A 12,692-nucleotide genomic window follows, 5' to 3' on the forward strand; every position below is an offset into this window, starting at 1 on the left:
ATATAAACACAAACTTCAAAATATAAAAAAGGCGATAAATAGTAAACAAGGAACTTCTAATGAAAATTGCAAAGGATTTTTTTAATATATAAAAAATTTCAATATTGTATAAAGAACAAAAAAGATTCTTTTACATTTCTCTTCCGTTCCAACCGTTAAATTGATAAATTGACCATGTTGCCCTTGAAGATGAAGGAAATGGATATACAAAGAAAAAATATCCCTTTTCATATATAATAGGATGTACTTAAGGCTTCAGATGAAAGCAGAGAAAGCAAGGGCAAAATGATCATCAACATAATATTTTAATAGCATGATCTTTAAAGTACACTCACCAAACAAAAAAATCTTTAAAAACCACTAAAATAGGGGGAAAATATTAATAGGAAAATAGAAATGACAATTGCAAAAGAATTATTTTTGAAACATACAAAAAACCCAATTCGTCCCTAGGTCGTTTAAGTTAATATCTTGGTCGGTAGTCTATGCAATGACCATTTTGGCCTTACAACTTTCTTAATGTCTGTAACATCCCAAAATTCAGGTATAACTATTTAATCCTTCTTCTCTAGCAGGTTCTCAAGTTAAGTCCCTAAAGGAAATGCATGGATATCGAGTATGTTGGGCATACTGAAGAGTACGATGCGCATACTCAAGCGCTTATTTTGGATGCGGACTCACCTAGGTACGCTGGGCGTAACTGTCCCAGATGCAAAACCCTAATGTGACTTGAGGACTATAAAAGGAATGATATGGTCTTATCCTCAACCACCATTTTCGAAGAGAGCAACCCTAGGAGGACAATATTATCATTCTAAAGCTAGTGTGTGAGTGTTCTTGAGCTAGAAGTGCATTTGTGTGTTAGTGAAGAAGAAGAGGAGGTTCTTGTGGAGGCTAAAAGTTGAAGTACAAGCTTAGATCTGAGTTCTACAGAGGGAGAAGCTTCACCTAGAGGTAAAAATCTCAAAGCTTTCCTAATCCCTTTTGTTTTGTGCTTCTTGGACCAATTTTTAGGGTTTTTGGTCCCAAGGTGGAGACTTTATGAGCAAATGGTCTCCATAAGCTTAGATCTGCCATGTTTCAGAGTAATATGAGTTGTAGGATCATAAAAATCCAATCTTGGACGTGAATAGTAAGTCATGCATGAGTTAGGGCTTGTTTGGGAAAGAGGTCATATGTTTGAAGTGAATGGTGACCTTTACAACCATGCAAATGCTTAAAGGTTTCAACTTTATGGGTTAAGTGACCTTAGAAAAGCCAGATCTGGAGTTTGAGTTTATGTCTTAACCGTTTAAGACCAAAAATCCATAAATGCATGAAACTAAGACTTACGTTCGGCGTAAATCTCAGTACGCGCAGCGTAAGGGTCTAAGACCCCATTTCTAGATCGTCGGTGTACGCCCTGCGTACATGAGTTGGTACGCCCCACGTACTATTCCCTATTGACTTTTGTTGACTTTTAGGGTTTTAGTCAATATTTGGACTTTTGGGTCAAGGAGGGGTGAAATGGTCTTTTACCCTTCTGTAGGATAGTAGAAAGGGATTTAATCTAGTCTTTAAGAGCCATTATTTATTTGAGGATATTGTTTATGTGATTAGGCGGGGACTAGATCAGTATATTCGTGTGCGAGATTATCGGAGTTACCCGAGGTGAGTCTTCTCACTATACTTTACCTAGAGTGGTAATTATAGTTATGTGACAGAGTATCTTGTATGCTTTTGTATGATGTGATTTCTATGTGATTTGTGCTATGTATGATTCAGAGTTTACAGAGTTAGGATGGGAAGGTCCACAGAGTTAGGACCAGAGTGTCCATAGAGTTATGGGACTAGAGGGTCCCACTGATACACATTGACCAGAGGGTCATACAGAGTTATAGCCTCGAGTGGCTAAATATGTGTTGTATGTGGTATTTTAGGAAACTCACTAAGCATTTATGCTTATCGTGTTATGTGTTATGTGTTTCAGGTACTAGTGACGATCGTGGGAAGGCACCGACATGATCCATACACACAGACAGAGGATTTTATTTGTGATCTTGGGTTATGTTTTGTTTAATAAAAATTGTTGAACATGAGATTTGTGAATGTTTAAACGATAACTATATTGTTTGAAAAGTGAAAATTTGTTTTAAAAATTTACGTCGTTTCAATGTCCTTGGTAGAAGTTCGATCTTTTTTCCTATATAACAATAATTCAAACTTTTGTGTGAGTATATTATTACAAATCACAAATTACACTACAAATAAATACTAAAATAGACAGGTGCAATTAAATTTATCTAAGAAAAAAAAATTACCTTTGGTTGGTGTGACCCACGAATAATTAGACGATGACTTCTAAGTAATAACTTGGTACCTTCAACAGTTTTAAATACTAACTTAAGATGATAGTACCATTTCAAACCAACAGTTCTAAAGACACACATGATAAGAGAATCAATAACAGAGGGCCAAAGGGTACAATTCAAAATATCAAGACTTACAGTTGTGTTTGTCAGATTAGTGTCAACATGAGTAGCAGCTAATGTAACTGAAATGAAAAAAAAAAAAAAACACATTTCTGAATAGTCTTATAATTTTATTGAATATAATTGAATGGAAATAGGTAAAAGGATGTCGTTATAACTCTCATACCTTGAGCCATCATGTTATAATTATGAGAAGCCACCAGGTGTTAGATGAAATCGTGAATTGTATCCACGAAATCCAATGATAGTCATCATCAACTTGTTTTTACCTATATATAAACAGGGTAAAGGTCAGGTTCACGGATTTTAATACACATTGATGGATAATATTGTCCCCTAACATGATATGTTTTCGGTGAAAAAAATTGTCTTGAAATAATTGCATCCAAATACATGACATTATAAAATGATTAAGAAAACCACATAAACAGTATCTAAAGTAAAGCTAACATACATAATCAGATTTTACAACGACCAACAAATTTTTTTTTCAAGCTTTTACCTAACCCAGAGCATACCTGTTTTGACGTGTGAAAATTTTATTGTTTGATGCAAAAAAAATAAAATAAAGTATAAGCAGTTAAACTACAAAAGTTCCCAAATATAATATGTTTTTGTAATTTCCCCCAAAAAAAAGCACATTGATGATATGAGGTAGGGGTATGAAATAGATTCTTACAACTACTATAACAACAATGGCAATGGCAAATACAGGGGATTCTCTCACCAAGAAGCCAATTACAAGTTGAGATCTGACAGTAAAATTGGAGGCATCAAATAACCAAAAGTAAATAGATTATAATGCATTTATTTGGATGAAATAACAGAAAACCTCTAGCACGTATACATAAGGTTTCAAGTCAATTAAATTATTATAGCAATTATAAAAATATGGAAAGTATGAGATGGAATAGAAATTATGTGTGTAACCTGAATTGGAAGTGTAATCAAGTCACCACAAACTTATGTTCAATAACCAATGCCCCAACAAAAAAAAGAAAAATAAAATGTTGGATTTCTCACTCCTAGAGAAAATCACTCAAGTGTAAATAAAAATGTAAGGAGAGGCACAAATCAATAATTCTTAAACGATTGTTTAGAAATAAAAATTTATGAAATTTCAAAAACTAACAAAATTAAAAATGACTTATGGAGAAATGGTTTTATACAGATGCACCTTACCACCACCACTCCTCCTACAACAACTTACGCTTCTTTTTCACCAAACAACCACCACCCACTTTCTTACCCAACTTTTTTTCGGTTTTGCCCCTGCAACAATTGTATCCATCTTTCCAATATTCTAGTGTGCATGTGTAGTCAACAACAAAGAACCTTGGTCAAGGCATCAATTAACTAAAACATATTTTCACCTTGAATCACATTGTTATTTTAGATGAAGTATAAATAACAATTCTTAAAATTATTGCAATCACTTTTGGATATTGTGAAAAACTCACAACCATGTCAAATACTGTTCAAAAGTCACAACTCTTTCATAAAATAAACAAAAAATCACAATTTCAGATATTATGCATAATTTATGTCTTTTAGAGATGACAAATAAGAGTTGATAAAAGACTAAACTAACCTTTCCGCCATTTGCTGCTTCTTGACAACTGTTTATTGTTTTTCTTGAAAATGAACTTCCTCATCAATAGTCTCTATATAAATCTCAATGAAAGAAAATATAAATTGAAATCCGAAAACCATCTTATATGTAATGTTCTTTGCAATTATTGAAGTTCCTATGCCAAATAAAAGTGCATGTCAATAAGAATACTCTATCAATAATAAGGTTTCAAAACTATAATATAATAGGACTGTTTTTATAAATCAAACAGAAACAAATAAACAGACGATAAATATGAAACATTCATGATGTATGCTACATTCTACAATAGTGGAACCCCAACAGGAAACAACCCTGTCACACCCCAAAACCATGAACAACGGAAACGTTCTGGGGCGGAGGACGTCATGTACAATGTCACAATAATAAAAAGTAGTAAACAAGCAACAACATCATCCATTGCATTAATAATATAATTTTAACACAAGTGTGTTCTGTCAAATTATAATAAACACTAAAGTATAAATCAAAATGAAAGATGAGTCTTGAACGAGCTCCATCTTCTCTAAACCTTGCATCGGTACCTGTTTATGGTTGACCTGAGGATACAAGTTATTTTGAAAGAGAGTATCAGCTTTAAAGTTGGTGAGATCATAAGTATTGTAGTGTCTTAGTTTTTATGTAAGTATTTGTATGTATATGAACTGAAAGTATATAAATTGTATATGAACTGTAAGTGTTGAAAATGTATATGAACTGTAAGTATGAAAATGTTTTGTATGATCCTAGGAAGCCCTATGTTTCCTACTAATCGTATCCTTCTACCACGGCATCTAGTGTCTGTGTGTGTGGCTCTTGTAAGAGTGTGTATTTTCCCAAATCTAACTATCATTAATCCAAAAATATAGTTCTACATTACCGCACGTCATGTGAATGTTCACGAAGTGAATGTAATGGGAAAATGAAACATACTATGGTGTAGTATCGAACTACAACCGTACTAATTACATTAAGTCTATGGTAATTTTGTAAGTACTGTAGTATTTGTAATAAGTGACTACTTCTGTACTAATATTTCCTTATTTGAGGGATAAGGCATAATGTGATGGCTAGATCCCAGGCTAGACGCTCCCCTGTCAAAGGGATTTTGGGACCCATACACGACCCCTGCATATCTGCAAGCCGTGAACATCCACATTACTATGATCACTTATACCCAATATAATTATCACAATGCTTTGTGATTCATTGGTATAGTTAGATCCTGAAACCGTTTCATGCTATAGCACCTAGTGATGTCTGTTCTATTATCGTATATGCAAACGCACTCATGTAAATGTATCTATATAAACATACTCATGTAAGCGTAATCATGTAATAGTGTAATAGTGTACTGTAATGTTCTACGTGTGCTAGCTGTATCGTGTGTTCTCTCTCTATCTAGCATGTATGTTTGTTTCTCAGCACTATGTATTATGTTTGTTGCTCTTCACTATGTATTATGTTTGTTTCTCATCACTATGTATTATGTTTGTCTCTCTTCACTATGTATTATGTTTGTTTCTCTTCACTATGTATTATGTTTGTTTCTCATCACTATGTATTATGACTCATGTATGAACTGACTCTTTGGATGATTCATAATTCTAGTATTAGTATTAGTATCTTCCTAAACTACCCATATGGTAGCTTACTAGTAATATAATTGGTACGTATGAACATGGAAGTATACCCCTGCTACCCAAGGGTATTGAATGAACTGGGAGAACCTTTATGACTATATATGTACACATGATATATAACTAATATTTAAACGACCTTCGGACGGGTACCCAATATCCCACCAGACCACATCTCAAGCGCGAAAAGGAAATAGGGTGAATAGCCTTCCTAAGTCTTTTAAACATTTCTTATATAACTATACATATATATATATATATATATATATATATATATATATATATATATATATATATATATATATATATATATGCATGCAATTGATAATATAAAATCATAAAAATAAGTTTTGTAAAACCTTTGAACATAATTATTATCTAAGAAAAGATTGACTTGATGTCAATCTATAAAACGGGTTGAAAGCAGGTGTTTGATAAAACAGTTTAAGTATAAATAAACATTGGGTTGAAAACACAATTGTAAATGAGTTTGAAATGAAACATACGGTGTAAAATGATCAGTTTAATAAGGAGTTTTACACATATAAAATGTTTATGAAAATCATTTGAAGGAAACTGTTTGGTAAAACGGCTAATGAGTAGCCAATCATTTGAATGTTGCTTATTAATCACATGTGATTGATATAATAACTAGCATGATTCTACTTGTATCCCCACCCCCATAAAACATTTAAAAACATTTAAAACGTTGATTAAGGGGTATGAACTCACCTGATGCGAGTGGATCGGAAGGAAGTATCGGATAAGTGCTTGGTGTCAAGTGAAGACTTAGACACGCACATAGATCCTAATTACATATGATGACATATGTATATAAACAATTAGTCTTTAAACAACTAATAAACAAGTCAAGACACTCTATGACATGACAAACACTTTGTATAAGTGTTATAAGTGCTAAGGAGTGCATCTAAGTGTTGTAGGGAAAGGCTAGTGTGTTTGGGGTTCAAGGAACACTCCTAAAATGAGTTTACTCCCTAAAGATCAACACCCCTTGAGTTTACGGTCGTAAACTCCTAACCTTTTGACCATTTGTTGATTTGAAGTCTTCTAAGCTATTCCAAGCATTCCTACTTCATGATTTAGCCTTAGGAAGTGTTGTGTGGCATCAAAACACTCCTAAATGGATTTTACGGTCTAAGGACCATTTTTCATGAGTTTACTACCTTAAACTCATGAGTTTACTACCTTAAACTCCTAAGTCTATGGTATTTGGGGTTTTCAAGTCCTTAGCTCAATCATGGCACTAGTCTAGGTTAGATTTAGGCTTAAGGAACAACTATGGGACATTTACACACCTTTTTGGGTGTTTACGGTTTTGGGACATCCCCAGACTATAAACACATGAAAATGGAAGGTTTTGGTGCTTTTTGTGTGATAAACTCTTCAAGGATGTACCTAGACAAGTCCCTAAGGCACTGTGAAGCATCTAGGCACCTTAACACGCAATTTTGGCTCTATATTTGGTGTTTACGGTTTTGGGACCTCCCAAAATCGTGAACACCTTTATCTTGGTGTTCTTGGGACTTTTCTTTGGTATAAACATGTATAGCAAGCTTAAAATGACTTTAGGATAGAAGTACTTACATTATGGAAGCTTGAAATGAACTTTAAGTCCAAGAACATAGTGTGTGTTCTTGGTGTTTTGGAAAAACTAATCAAACCACAAAAATGGATGGATTAAAGGATGTATAATCACTAGATTAAGTGATATACTAATTTGAAAAGGATAGAAACACTTACTAGATTGAAGATTTTGAATAAAAAACTTGGATAATACTTAAGAGGATATTTTAGAGTTTACTCTTTTGGTGTTTGGGGAGTAAACACAAAATGACTAGTTTTTGGGGAGTAAACTCATGCTTAAGGCATGAGTTTACGTTTTTGGATGATTTTTCGACCCAAACCTAAAAGTTTGGTCGTGAACTTCTAAGACACTAGGTGTTTGCGGTTTTTAAATTTCAAAACCCGAGATGACACTTTCTTTCACTCGTTCGCTTAAAAATAATATTAAAATAATCAAACGAACTTTAAATTTCTTAAAAATAAGAAATAATGACATTAACTTATGACAAGAGGTGGTTGACTTTTAGGGTTTGACCGAATGAAAATTTCAAGTTGTCACAAACCCTCCTATAACAAACCACAAAAAACAAATGAAGAGATGATGATTGATGATCAACGACAAATAAATAAGAATAAGAGAAATAAAAGAACAAAAAAACCCAAAAGCTTCTAACTTTTGATGCCCTTGAAGGTGTGCTGAAAAAAATCAGAATATAATTACAGGCTATTGGAAATTGAGGTCGAAACTACAACTAAAAAAAGCACAATACTAAAATTGATTGAAAAGAACCTTAGAGGGCTCCTCGATCCATACAACATGCGTTTTTCAAGATTTTCAATCGGATTTACCAATTTGGCGATTTCCTTGTCGAGATGCTTCGATTAAATGTCGTATACCCTTTTGCTCTTCTCACTCCTGATTATGAACGTCGATTACATGGCACTTACTTGTTTTATACCCTCTTCTATATGCTTCCCTGGCGTTTAGCTCAATTCACTAAGGTATCAGGCTATAAAACATGATAGCAGCGGAATCGGATAACAGAAATCAAAGTAGAAATCGAGATCGATACTTACATCAGAGTCTACCACCTAATCTGATAGATAAAAAACCAAAAGAAATATTTAAGGGCTTAAAGTTTCTCTTGGACTGCTGGAACCCATTTACCATCATGTGGTGAGAAAACTTGATTTAGCACAATCGTATAGTAGAACACGGTAGCAAGATGGTCGCTTATGAAAGCTTCAGTTTACCCAAGAAGAAAAAACAAAGCCCTAATCTTAAGCTTAGCTTTGAGGTCGAAAATCGGTTTGTGGTATGAAGGGAGGGTAATGATTAATCCAGTTAGATCAGCCAGTGGAGGAAATAGGTAGCAATATATTATCTGTTGTTGGTTTGAAATTAGAAGTAGTAGGCGGTGAGAGCAGAACATAACACGTCGTAATTAACGAATGACAGCCGCTTAAGCCAATGGGAAATAGTGACGGTGGGAATGAAAGGTTCGAGAAGTATTGAGAGGAGATCCCAGTTTGAGGCGGTGGACAGGGGCGGAACTCAATAGGGGCCAGGAGGGGCCATGGCCCCTCCGTTTTTTTGGCTTTTTAATACCAGTATAATATTCGATCTGGTCCCTCAACAAATTGAAACAACAAGACTTCATTAAGGAAACTAATTAATTCCATAAAAATACAATAAATAATCTAAATACCTAATTTACCACTCAATAACTCAATGATCTAAAAACACCCTAAAGTGTGCAGGCATTACGCTGTTGCTGCTCATGATGCACAAATCACCATAATAAATCATTTATTCTGAAGTTCACATCTACTCTACACCACAACACCGCCCACTTCTTCATCTCAATGTACTTATTTTGCTTTTGTACGGCTTAGAGAAATGAGAATGGAGGAGAAGAAAAAGAAGTCTTACTGCTTTCTATTTTTTACTATGTGAAGGAGATTATAAAATAGAGACCAGAGAGTGATGTTTTTATATTGTTTCATTTTCAGCTTTTTCTGAGGAACACAGCATGCTAGTAGTGTAGGGAGAAGGAAATGTCAAACACTCCTTTTGCATAGGAAAATGGGTACGATATCTTTTGATTATTAATCTCAAGTTTAATTATAATTATCATATTTATCCAAGTTTTTGCATCATTATTTTCAATTTGTTTAAGAAATTTTAAATTTTAACTGTTTAAAATAAGTCTTCAGTTTTTGTATAACAAACGTTTGCCAACAAAACAATACAACAAAATTATTAAAATCAGAAAAACATAGTTTTTATTTGAGATGTCTATTTGTTAAAATTTTGTTTTATATTGTTTAACGTTAAGTGTAATTAGTTTTGTTATATAGTAAGTTAACATGAAAAAACAATATGCTTATTAAGAGTTTAATAAAACATCAAGTTTATTTAAGATTACAGAAAACCAGAATTTTTTATTTTTTTTGGAAATACTCGTAAATACAGTGTTTGTGCTACTGAGAACTGATCTAAAAAATAATGGATCGTTTCTCTAGGTTTATTTTAAAGTTTTCGTTCGCCCCCCCCCCCCCCCCCCCTAGTTGTAATGTACATGTTCTGCCCCTAGCGGTGGATATATGAAATTAATCAAAGTCGCGTCAACTAACTAACCCAAGGAAGATCAGGTATTATTCCTAATAATTGTCCAACTTATATATATATATATATATATATATATATATATATATATATATATATATATATATATATATATATATATATATATATATATATATATATATATATATAGGTTCAGGTTTTGAGACCATTCTAATTTTGTGAGACCGTGAGACCAAATCTAAAAATAATTTTAAAATGCAAAATAAATGGAAAAATCCAAAAATTCTTTTTTTAAATATTATTTTCGGAACTTGAAATAACTAAAAGCAATAAAAAAAATCCAATTTTTTTTTAAAATACGTGAAATATTCTAATAGAATATTACACTGACATATTCTAAAAAATAATTTTAAAATGCAAAATAAATGGAAAAATCTAAAAATTCTTTTTTTAAATATTATTTTCGGAACTTGAATTAACTAAAAAAAATAAAAAAAAATCTTGTTTTTTTTTTTTAAATACGTGAAATATTCTAATAGAATATTACACTGTACATATTCTAAAAAATAATTTTAAAATGCAAAATAAATGGAAAAATCCAAAAATTCTTTTTTTTCAATGTTATTTTCGGAACTTGAATTAACTAAAAAAAATTTAAAAAATAATAAAAAATAATAAAAAAAATGCATCTCACGGTTTCACAAAATATAGGTGATCTCAAATGAACCTAACCCTATATATATATAATGTTAAATACAAATTATAACCAAAATGTCAAATAATCTTAAAATTGTTTCATAACTTTCTTTTTAAATAGTTAAAAACCTTAAAATATAATGTATATATAAAATCTAAATCAAAATATTATATAACCAAAAAGTTAATCAAATATATTTTTTTAATAATAAAAGTTTCCAAAAAAATTAAATTATGTAAACGTAATAAACTTTAAATGTAATAGTAAATAACTTATATCGAAATATCAAATTCACTGTAACCTCCATATATATTTTATTGAAATGATATGATAATAAAAGACGTTTATCTAAACTAATTAGCCACTAATAGTTAAAAATAACTACAAATCAAAAAAATAAATTAATTTTTATTTTCAAATACAACCTACAAGTAACATCTATTTGAATAATGTGGTTATAATATGTATTTATGTTATCGTATATTTAAATTAATTAGAAATATTTTATAATAAATTTGTGTAACATTTATTAATTTAAAGTTAAAAAACAAAGATAGAATTATCTTAATAACATATATTTGTTAATAGTTTAACTGTATTACTATATTTTGCATAACGCACCAATCTTCGTATACTAAATCAATAATGCTAAAATTTATGTCATCAAAGGCTCAACTACAATTCTTATATAGATTATGATGATCCGTATATATTTACAACATGTAACATGATGTTCTACATGCATACATATATCATGCTTATCACCCGGCTTGTAATTCCAATCTTAACATAGATTCGTAATTACCTATGAATAAATCTTTTTACTTGTTAAAATTGTTTTGATATTTGGATACTTGTTACCAAGTAATAAACAAAAACATATAAGTTTTGATAATCCAAAAAAAAGTGATTGAATATAATCTAAAAGTAAACCGATAAATAGAATATTTTGAAAACACGAATCAATTTTGTTTGTCAGTTTTAACACATGCTAAATATTATTTATTATTATAACGTTATAAAGGGAGTCCTATTACAAAATAATAACAACAACAACATGAAATTAATTAAAGAATAAAAATATAAGGGTATCGTGGTCATTTCAGTTTTGGCAGAAACCTAAGTTTGCGATAAAACTGTCTTTCAAGGATGAAGTGCAAATTTAAATCAAATAAGGGACGATCCGAGTTAAATTTTAAAAATAAGGATCGAATGTGTCTTTTTTATTTACAAAAGGAATGATCTGTGTAGTTTAATCTATACTTAGTTGATTTAAATATAATATTAAATGCAAAATATAATCAAAATGTTAAATAATCTTTAAAAAATGTCTACTAACTCTTTTTTTTAAGTAGTTAAAACTTTAAAATATAATGTAATCAAAATGTTAAATAATCTTTAAATCTAAATCAAAATGTAAAATTACCAAAAGGTTAATCAAATCTACTTTTGTCTAATAATAAAAGGTTTTCAAAAAGAAATTAGTTATTAAATTATTTAAAAATAATAAAACTTTAAATGTAATAGTAAATAACCTACGTGAAATATCAATTTCACATGCAACCTCCATATATATTTTATTGAAATGATATGATAATAAAAGACATCTAACTAAAGTAATTAGCCATTAATAGTAGAAATAACTCAAGATCAAAAATTAAATTTATTTTTATTTTCATGTATAACTTACGAATAACATTTATTGAAATGATATGGTTTTAATATGTATCTATGTTATCATATATTAAAAATAACAAATTAGTGTAACAATTATTAATTCAAAGTTAATAACAAAGATAAAATTATTTTATTAACAGAGATAAGGTTACATAGATTTATTAATAGTTTAACTATATTATTATATTCTGCATAACATACAAATATTCATATATTAAATCAATAATGCTAACATGCATACATACATCATGATTCATCATCCACCTTCTACAATTTCAATCTTAAGATAGTTTCGTAGTTACCTACGACAAATCTGTTTACTTGTTAAAATCATTTTGATTTGGATGCTTGTTACGAAGGAATGTACAACAACACATAACTTTTGATAATATAACAAAAAAGAAAAGGTGATCGAATA

This window comes from Lactuca saligna, chromosome 5 (genome assembly GCF_052625555.1).
Source record: "Lactuca saligna cultivar CGN05327 chromosome 5, ASM5262555v1, whole genome shotgun sequence".
Lineage (NCBI taxonomy): Eukaryota > Viridiplantae > Streptophyta > Magnoliopsida > Asterales > Asteraceae > Lactuca > Lactuca saligna.